Raw genomic sequence first — 9,854 nt, forward strand, 5'->3', positions numbered from 1 at the left:
TACTGTGATAGTAATTTGTTTTCTGTATTTCCTATATAAAAATAGTTCATATAGTTTTAACAAAGGTTAAACATTTTTATTTTATTATTAAAAAGAATAAAACTTTCTTCAGAGGAAAAAATATAGATAATTGGAAATAAAGAAAATCCTCACTCAATTACAGTTTTTTCTCAATTGCTTTGGCTCAATTTCAATTGAAAATTTTACTTGAAAGTTTTTCAAAACTCGTCAGGTTAGGGTAATTAAGCACGTTATTGTATAATGATGGTTTGTTCTGTGGACCACTGAAAACAATACAGCTTAAAAGGGCTAATAATTTTGACCTTAAAATTGTTTTCAAAAAATTTAAAACTGCTTTTATTTAAGCCCAAATAAAACAAATACTACTTTTTCCAGAAGAAAAAATATTATCAGACATACTGTGCAGATTACCTTGCTCTGTTAAACATCACACGGGAAATACTTAAAAAAAGAAAAAAATCAAAAGGGGACTAATACAGTTTTTCTTGTTTGCTTTGACCTGGTTACAGAAACTAGAATCCACTCCATTTACCTCATCACTATCCCAGCAGAGCAGAAGACATGTCTTGCAAATGTGTAAACCCTTTCTCATTGGATTGACACATTTTTCCCAACATTTTTCAAAACAGTTAACATGGATGTCATTCAAGCAGTCCAAACTCCATTGTTTTAGCTATATTGTAACCAAACAGAAACCATCTTTTCGTAACCATTAGAAACAACCAAGATCAGTATGAATTCACTGAAGCACCGGTTTTTACACTCCTTCACACAAATCTGTAATTATCAATCAGTCTGCAAACCTCATAAAAAAAAGGTGGTAGGTCTATATTGATCTTTGCCAGAGGTCAATAGTGGCTATGTCTTATAATTTTCCTTTATATTGGTTTACATATGTTTGCTGCAATATTTACAGTAATTATTTATTTATTTATTATTATTATTATTATTATTATTTTTCAGTATTTCAGTTTTCAGCCGCAGTTTAAAAAAATGTCATAGATTCAATTCATTTTTTATCAAAGCATTTCTTATTCTGATTCCAATTCTTGGCAAAAGGGAAAATTTGGCACAGCCTACATTAAAAGACAACCATTGGCACTGGCAATAGGCTACACTGAGTTCTGTATTTTGTTGTCCGCTGTGTAATGCTTAAATGAAAGAGCCCATTTACTTGTTTGCAATTTGTTGTTTGAAGGCAAAATGGTTTTGGTGCATGTTTTAAATGTTTTGGCACAGTTAGTGCCTTTTACAAGCAAAATGTGTAATTTTGACCACTGTTTAGGCCTGTGTGTTAACTGTTTTGAAAATGTGGAGTTTCAGTTGACGTCTGCATCAAAGTAATCAAGAAAAACTGTAATTCTGACTTCAACATTATATGGGCCAAAATAGATGGGTTGCAGCTGAAAGGGTATCCACTGTGTAAAACATGCTGGATAAGTTGGCGGTTCATTCCGCTGTAGTGACCCCTGATTACAGTTTTTCTCAGTCGCTTTGGTGCATTTCTCACAACACTACTGCATTTCTCCTCAACAGTGAGTGCATTTCTCAAAACTATTAGTACAAACTGCAAAACCTAGTTGATAACCTGCAAAAGTGTGTCACATGCTCAAAATGGATAGCCCATTCCTCAAAAGCAAGTATTGATGTTAATGAAAGTGTCAGTGTCATCAAAATAAAAAGTCCTGACACCATTGTTTATGAACAAGATAGTCAAATGGCTTTGTCATGTTCTCATTATGACAGTTTACTCTGTATATTTACTCCAATGCAGGACAGTCAGATTTTGGTGACACTTCCTGAAAATGCTATGATAGATAGATAGATAGACAGACAGACAGACAGACAGACAGACAGACAGACAGACAGACAGACAGACAGACAGACAGACAGACAGACAGATAGATAGATAGATAGATAGATAGATAGATAGATAGATAGATAGATAGATAGATAGTTTACATCAAGTAAGCAGCTCATTAACAGTTCAGTGTTCAGTGTCATTTTTTTCTTGCTGCCTGAACAGAAATACCTCCCTTTGAGCAAAAGAGTGTGATAGAAGGAAAGAGTAACTCCAAGGTGACAGGCAAACTAAATAAAGCTTCTGATATAATGAGAGCTGACACTAAAGGTCAGGCAAATGAAGCATCTTCTGTCCTTTGGAGATCCACAAATAATCCACTGCAGGGATGTCAAAGTGCTCTGCTGGGCTGAATGTGAATGATCTGAAGGGAAGCGAGTGTCCTTATGATACTGCTGGTCACTTTACACAGAAGCCTTTGCCCACTGCAGTGAATACACATCTTCTGCTGAGGATTTTGCTGAAGTGTTCACATGGCGCTCAGGGGTAAAAGCCCGCAGGGTAAATGAACACAGCGAACGCAGCCAGGCGAATGAGTGTGCTGACATCCAACATCTACTGAAAATACACAAACCACTGCCTGAGTGTGTGTGCGTGTGTGTATGTGGAATAATCTGCCTCATCATGGTAATCGCAAAAGTCCAAGAAGTCCATAGTAAAGCTGACAATGGAGAAAAATTAACATTCTGCGTTTCTGTCTTTTGCCGCAGTTGGAGAATTTGCGTTGATGTTGACCTTCCACACACAATCAAACGTAACAACAGCTTGTCCTTCCCTCTTTCTCACTCTGTTTCTATCTTTCTTTTTCTCAGCCTAATTTGACAGTTTCCTTGAGGCTCAAGGTCACTCTCTAAAGCAACAATCAATCACTGTGTCCATCAGCATCTCAATCTGTGAATAAATCCAACACATCGACCGCAATCTAGAACACATCATCCACAAAACAACAATCTGCTCTCAACAGAATTATGGTAAAACTTCACTGTGAGGTTATATAGTACAATATGCTATTATTACTAATGATGAATAGCTTTCAAATTTATTAAAGGCATATTTTTGCCTTTATGTTTAAAGGGCTCTTATAATGAAAATCATCTTTAGTAAGCTGTCTGGACAGATAAAGACAAAAAGCCTCTTATTTTTAATTTCCTGACATTAAAACAGAATCCAAATCTCTCCCAATTTGAGGCCCACCACAACCTGACGTAGGAGTGCAGTTTCCCTGCTCACCAAATTGATTGACAGCCGAGTATTAACATGCCTCTGTAGTAAAGCGTATAATCCTACGCAATCTCACGGCGATTTGTAACTTTATGATTTAGTGGTTAATTCGTATGAATTTGTACAATCTAATTCGTACAATTAAGTACGATTTGCTCATCCCCCAATGACAGTTGGGGTTAGGGGTGGGATTGGGTGCCATGCCTACTTTTTAAAATCGTACATTTTTGAACGACTGAAAGTGTATGAATTTGTTCAAATTAGCCACTAAATTGACAAAATGTAAAATACCTACATTTCCTTGTGAGATCAGGCTGGTACAATCATATCAACAAGACAGGTCGTGCGGAAAGCAACTGGGATTAAAAGATCTGTTCAGCTCGCTGTGATCATCAGTCATGATCAAATGTTTAGAACAGTTTAAAACATTACAAGTTTAAAACAGTGCATGTTTGCAGTGAATTACAGAGATTTTACTGTCTTTATCATCACAGCCGCATGTCAGTACAATTAAAAAAGAAGATGCTTACAGTAAATCCCAGTTTGTGGACGTTAAATCAGGTTTATTTTGTACATAACCGATGTCCATAGAGCAGTGGATATTATCATGTACCCTGTCACATTTGCGATACAAAGTTAAACGCAAGCTGGTTTTGTGTGTCTGCTTTGTATGTGTCTGTCTGTGTGTGAACTTTGCAACAACTTTGCAGAAAGGCTTGAATTAACTCCACAACAAATGCATTAAATACTATGATCTTTTATCTGAGGCTGCTTTGACACAATCTACATTGTAAAAGTGCTATACAAATAAAGGTGAATTGAATTGAATTGAAAATAATCATTGGGAAAGTTCTTACTGTAGTATTTCTCACAAAAGTTACATAACATCTGCTTCCATGTCTGTCACTGTGCTGTTTATCTGATGCAGCTGAGGTGAAGATTGAGGTACAGTCTGACACGGTTTGCGGGGAAAACTAGCATTAAAGGCACAGGCAACAAAAACAGCTAAATGTTTGTTCAGAGCAGAAAATCTAATATTCTGAAAGGCATAATAAATAATCTGAACGTGTTTTGAGCTGAAACTTTACAGACACATTCTGGAGACACAAAAGTTGATAGGTGCCCTTTAATATTTACATACCATTTGTAGCACTTACAAGGATTATCTTCTGTTGTTAACATTTTCCCCAAATATATCTATCACATTTTTTTTTCATTTTTCCCCATCAAATTTCTCACAAATTCACTTGTTTTATGTGGTTCCCAAGGATTGCCAAAGTCCATCTGCTCGCCATTGATGGTGTTCCTTAGTCTCTCCAGTTCAATACAGTTTATTTTTTGCATCCATGTGTTTCAGCACAATGCAATAGCCCTTCTGGCTTAAAGAAAACCTTCTTCAAATCCAAATTTTTGTCTTCCTATTGTACAGTAAGTGCCATTGGTTATAGACCAATAATAAAGAGTTTGGGATTCAAAAGGATTTTGATATTTAACATGTCTGACATTTAATAAATTCTTTCCAAAACCTTTGTATTTTAGGACATTGCCAGAGGCAGGGTATAATGTACAACCTTATTCTCTAAATATTTAAAGCACACATAATATTAACATATAATTATTTGACCATAAGTAAGCAATCAAAAGGCAATACCTTTTTGCAATTTGTGAAATTGTAACAGTAAAATATCTCTAATGAAAATAAATATTAAGTAATGGAAAAATAAACACACAAACAAACAAACAAACAAACAAACAAATAAATATTTACACCGTCACCACTATATCAATCTCAATCAATCAATCAATCAATCAATCAATCAATCAATCAATCAATCAATCAATCAATCATTTTCACGTTTTTTTTTACCCACAGAGGAATGAAATGCCCACTATATAGCATTTTAACTAAAACAATAATGATTATTGAATGAAATGTCATTATGCTTTATGAAGAAAACTCAATAAAACAAAAATACAGTTCAGCACTTAAGTTTCCATATGCAGAATAAAACAAAACTAATACTCACCGTCTTCTGTGTGCTGTCTTTGAGGACTCAGATCTGCCATCCTGCATGTGGCTGTATCTGTGAGTTTGTTTCTCTTAAAAGTGTTATATACTCCCGATTGAACTCTTATTCATATCTCCTCCTCCTCCTTTATCACTATCTCTCTTTCTTTCTCTATTACTGTAAGGGAGAGCAGGTGATTCTGCTAGATCACTACCCCTGGGAAAGGTATGTGTGTGTGTTTATGTCAATAAGAGCATTTCCTTCAAATAACCCTACTGTCTTTATTCTGGACTAAACTGATATTTCCTTTTCTCTTACTGGAGAGAAATCTGATGCCTGTAGGCTGATGTCTCTTTTTATTGTTCTTGTAAATGCTGATAAATGATGCTGTAAAGGCTTAAAGGGATCGTTCACACAAAAATGAAAACAGACTAACCATTTACTTACCCTTGTGTGGTTCTAAAGCTTTATGACTAATCTTTTTTTCCAGCTGAACACAAAAAAGATATCGTGAAGAATGTTGCAAACCAGTAATTATTGGAATCCATAGGGGAAAAAACACGATATGCAAGTCAATGGCTCTAGTTTCTGACATTCTTTAAAATTACTTCTTTAAATAAATAAATTAAAATAGGTTTATAACAAGTTGAGGGCAATTAAACTGTGACATAATTTTAATTATTTTGGTGCAAAAGGTTACTTTAATGAAGAGATGCAGTTCATTTCATCTTTATTTTAGACATAATTTGTTTTCTATATTGGTGCTTACATTAATATCCAGCCCAAAAAAGAAAGATCCCAGTCAGTTTTACAAATAATCAGCTCACGTGTATAGTTGAACTTCAGTAGTTTTACATATCTGCAAAATGTTCATTATTTTAACAAGGTTGATTTTTTGTTCATGAGTCCCTTGTTTGCTCTGAACATTTAAATGGCCTGCTGTTCTCTTTCTTCAAAAAATCCTTCAGGTCCTATACATTATTTATATTTCAACATTTTCAACTCTTTCCAAGAATGACTGTGCAATTTTGTAATTTATCGTTTCATACTGAGTACAACTGAGGGACTCAAACACAAACTATTACAGAAGGTTCAAACTCTCAGTAAGAACCAGTGTTGAAAACTTTTGAACAGATTTTGCATAACAATATTCTGACTAAATTTCATACTTTTTGTTTTCATTTAGAAGCAAGAAAAGCTTACAAATTTCACAGGAAACTAAATAAGTTAGAATAACCCTGTAATAATGTTCCAGATTCTGCAAGGTCAATGTTAACGTAGACTTCAATTGATGAATCGAATAAAAAAATTATTACATAAGTTTCGGATGGGGTGAAGCAGTGGCGCAGTAGGTAGTGCTGTGGCCTCACAGCAAGAAGGTCGCTGGTTCTTTAGTTCTTTAGAGTGGCATACTATCACAGGTCAGTGGTGAACCAGTTATATTTACTTTTATTCACTTAGCAGACACCTATGTCCAAAGCGACTCAGAATTGAGGAGACATTCAGTGCTTCAACAAGAGGCAATACAAACAAAAAGTGATAGTTATACAAAAGGAGTTGCTAGTGCTCATAGAATTAAATGCTAGAGTAAGGAGGGTGGAGTGTTTTATATAGAGAGAACAGTGTATATAGAGGTGGTTTGTTAAGCCCACTTACATGTGTGAAGCTTTATGCTTTTTTTTTTTTTTTGAGATATGGAGTGATTGTGAGAAAATGTCTGGTGCTATAGTGCAAAACTGGTGCAAGTGTCAGTTAAAGTGTCAGAGATAAAAGAGTATGCTTTCTACAGGTGGTTTGTCAAGCTCACTCACCCGTGTGAGACACACTCAGAATTGTTTTAGGTTGTCATAGAAATGGGGTCTTGGTTTTGTGGGTTCAGATGATCGTGGTTGTTGCTAGATAAGATACGGTTGCAGCCAGAAGTTAATGAGAATTATTTATTAAATTTATAAAAATCATTGTATTTTGTTAACGTCTACCCTACCCCAACCCTAAACCAATGCCTTAATGTAAAAACAGTAGTTGTACCGAGTATTATGTATGTTATTTATTAAATTACTCAATAAATTGTATTTTATTAATGTCTACCCCATCACCAACCTTAAACCCAACCGTCACAGTACTGTAAAAATATGAATTATTGTTACACAGTGTCACAAAAATGATGGTATATTGATGTGCATATCTGCAGATGCATCCTATCTAAACTTTACTGGTGATCGTGGAAGAGATGGGTTTTTAGTTGTTGTTTGAATAATAGCCTACTAATGAATCAGCAGTCCATTTTAAAAAGTGACTTATGGCCTCTGTGATGGTACCACATACATTTAAACTCAATTGACATAACTTTGTGTAGCATGTCCCGGTAGTCACGTGTATAATCATGTCAACAAGACCAGACGCGCGCAAAGCAACTGGGAATAAAAGGTCTGTTCAGTTCACTAGGATCATCAATCGTCATTAAATGTGATCAAGAATGAGTTTACAAGTTTGAAATGTTTTAAAACAGTGCACGTGTGTAATGAAGTACAGCAATTTATTTCAGAATTACTTCATCAGCAAAGCCACGTGTCAGAACAATTATAAAGGAAGACGCTTCAATCCCGCTTTGTGGATGTTAAATCAGGTTTATTTTGTACATTATCATAACAGATACTCATACAGCAGTGGAGATTAGCCTGTATCCTGTCACGTGCAAAAAGAGTGCGAAGCTAAACACGCTGCTGTATGTATGTGTGTATCGTGTCCGTGCTGGGTATCTGTGTCTGTGTGTGCATGTGAACTTCGTAACAACATTGACATTGTAACTTACAGCAAATGCATCAAATCATGCAAATCATGGGTAAAGTTCTAGTACTTCTCACAAACGCTACATGAGATCTGCTTCCTTTATGTCTGTTTGTTGTCTGATGCAGCAGAGGGAGGAGATTTACAGTGGGTGGGGAGGACTAGCCTTAAAGGCGCAGAACAGCAAAACCACCACTCCAGTGTAAAAATGTATAAAACAGAATCTTATAAAAGGTATAATAAAATTTTTTTTTTATTGTTTTGAGCTGAAACTTTACAGGCACATTCTGGAGACAAATGATTCATAATAAATCTAAAAAAAATGGGTAACCTAGGTGCCCTTTAAGAGCCCATTTACCAACTATAGGTACTTATTTAAAAAATATGTAACTAAAAGTATTGCACAACACATTATGGTGCTATTGAGGTGGGATACCAGTATTATTTGGTGGTTTGGGTAGGGTTAAGTGTGGTTTAAATTGTTACAATTAAACCTTAAACCAGAAATTAATAAAAATGCAGATTTTCTAAAAACATAGTATTAAAAAGTATACTTATGGTTTTAAAAATCTGCATTAGAATTTAAATGATTCATTTGATACAATGTTCTTAAAATGTCTATTTGTGTTTTTTTATCATGGTATACAATATGAATAATTTAAATGTAAATACATATAAAATAAGGCCACTTACTATAAAGTGGTACCATTTTAATCGTAAAAAGATTAAACATTCTAGATTTCAGGCGTGGTGGAGTGGGTTTGAGCTGTGGGGTGAGGAAAGACTATAGGTTTCCTGCAGAAGCGCCTCATGATTCATGATGACATACTGAGATTTAACAAACCCATTTTCATTTTCAGTGAACATTTTTAGTCCATTTAACATTTTCTTTGACTGACGGATACAAAAACATCAGTGTTCCTGTCTGCTCATGTGACAATCCGCTTAAAGCTTGTTAAAATTTACTGATGCCTATGGAGTCATTTCCTGGCTAAATGATGTTACTTCCTGCCCTGTCTGTCAAGAAAGAGGCTTAGTAGTCTAACAAAAATATAAATAAATGAATAATTAAAACCACACTGAGGACCCTGTTAAATTAGTTAAATGAATAAAAGCATAACAAAGAAAACAAAACTTTCTATATATATATATATATATATATATATATATATATATATATATATATATATATATATATATATATATAGCACTATTTAACAGTGTATAAAATGGTTGTTTAATTGTGCCAATTAAGACATATAGATAAGTAAATGTAACAAATGTGTTGGCATTAAAATTCATTGCTACTCGAAATGTTCATTTTCGGTGTGGTCTCGTTGATTTGGCTGCTGTCAAACAGAAGGTCCATTGTGCTCTTGTAATTTCATACACCCGCCACTAGAGGTCAGCATAAAATGGCGGCATTCACATCAACAAATCTTCTTGCAAGAATTTGAAACTTTTAACGGCTGAAAATAATTCTCTGTCATTTCCTCAAAGTCATAAACAGAACTGTTGGAGGTTTTAGCTTGGGACTCGTGGCAATAGAGTTAGACATCCTTTAATTTTAGGCATAAAATAAGTGACCTGTCCATAACAACTTCTGTAATTTAACTGGCTTTAGTCAGGGAGATGACATATTTAATTTCACACAATTACTTTACATAACATGCCTATGAAAGACAGATACGTTGTGCTGCTTAAGTGATAGATATAGTTCACTCTTACATTTAATTCATTTATGTTATTTTAAATCCAGGGTGTTTATTATCAGAGCAAAAAAAATAAATAAATAAAAAAATAATATATATATATATATATATATATATATATATATATATATATATATATATATATATATATATATATATATATATATATATATATATATATACATACATACATACATACAAACATTCATACATACATACATACATACATACATGCACTCACAC

At 34.2% G+C, this 9,854-nt stretch overlaps 1 protein-coding gene and 1 long non-coding RNA gene across 4 annotated transcripts in view; both read right to left on the bottom strand.

Moving 5' to 3' along the window:
- LOC147842651 (uncharacterized) overlaps positions 1-9,854 on the bottom strand; it is a 464,331-nt gene that overhangs the window by 322,031 nt on the left and 132,446 nt on the right. The gene's annotated exons all lie outside the window — the stretch shown is intronic.
- kazna (kazrin, periplakin interacting protein a) overlaps positions 1-9,854 on the bottom strand; it is a 154,683-nt gene that overhangs the window by 94,886 nt on the left and 49,943 nt on the right. The gene's annotated exons all lie outside the window — the stretch shown is intronic.

This window comes from Danio rerio, chromosome 8 (genome assembly GCF_052040795.2).
Source record: "Danio rerio strain M-AB ecotype USA chromosome 8, GRCz13ab, whole genome shotgun sequence".
NCBI lineage: Eukaryota > Metazoa > Chordata > Actinopteri > Cypriniformes > Danionidae > Danio > Danio rerio.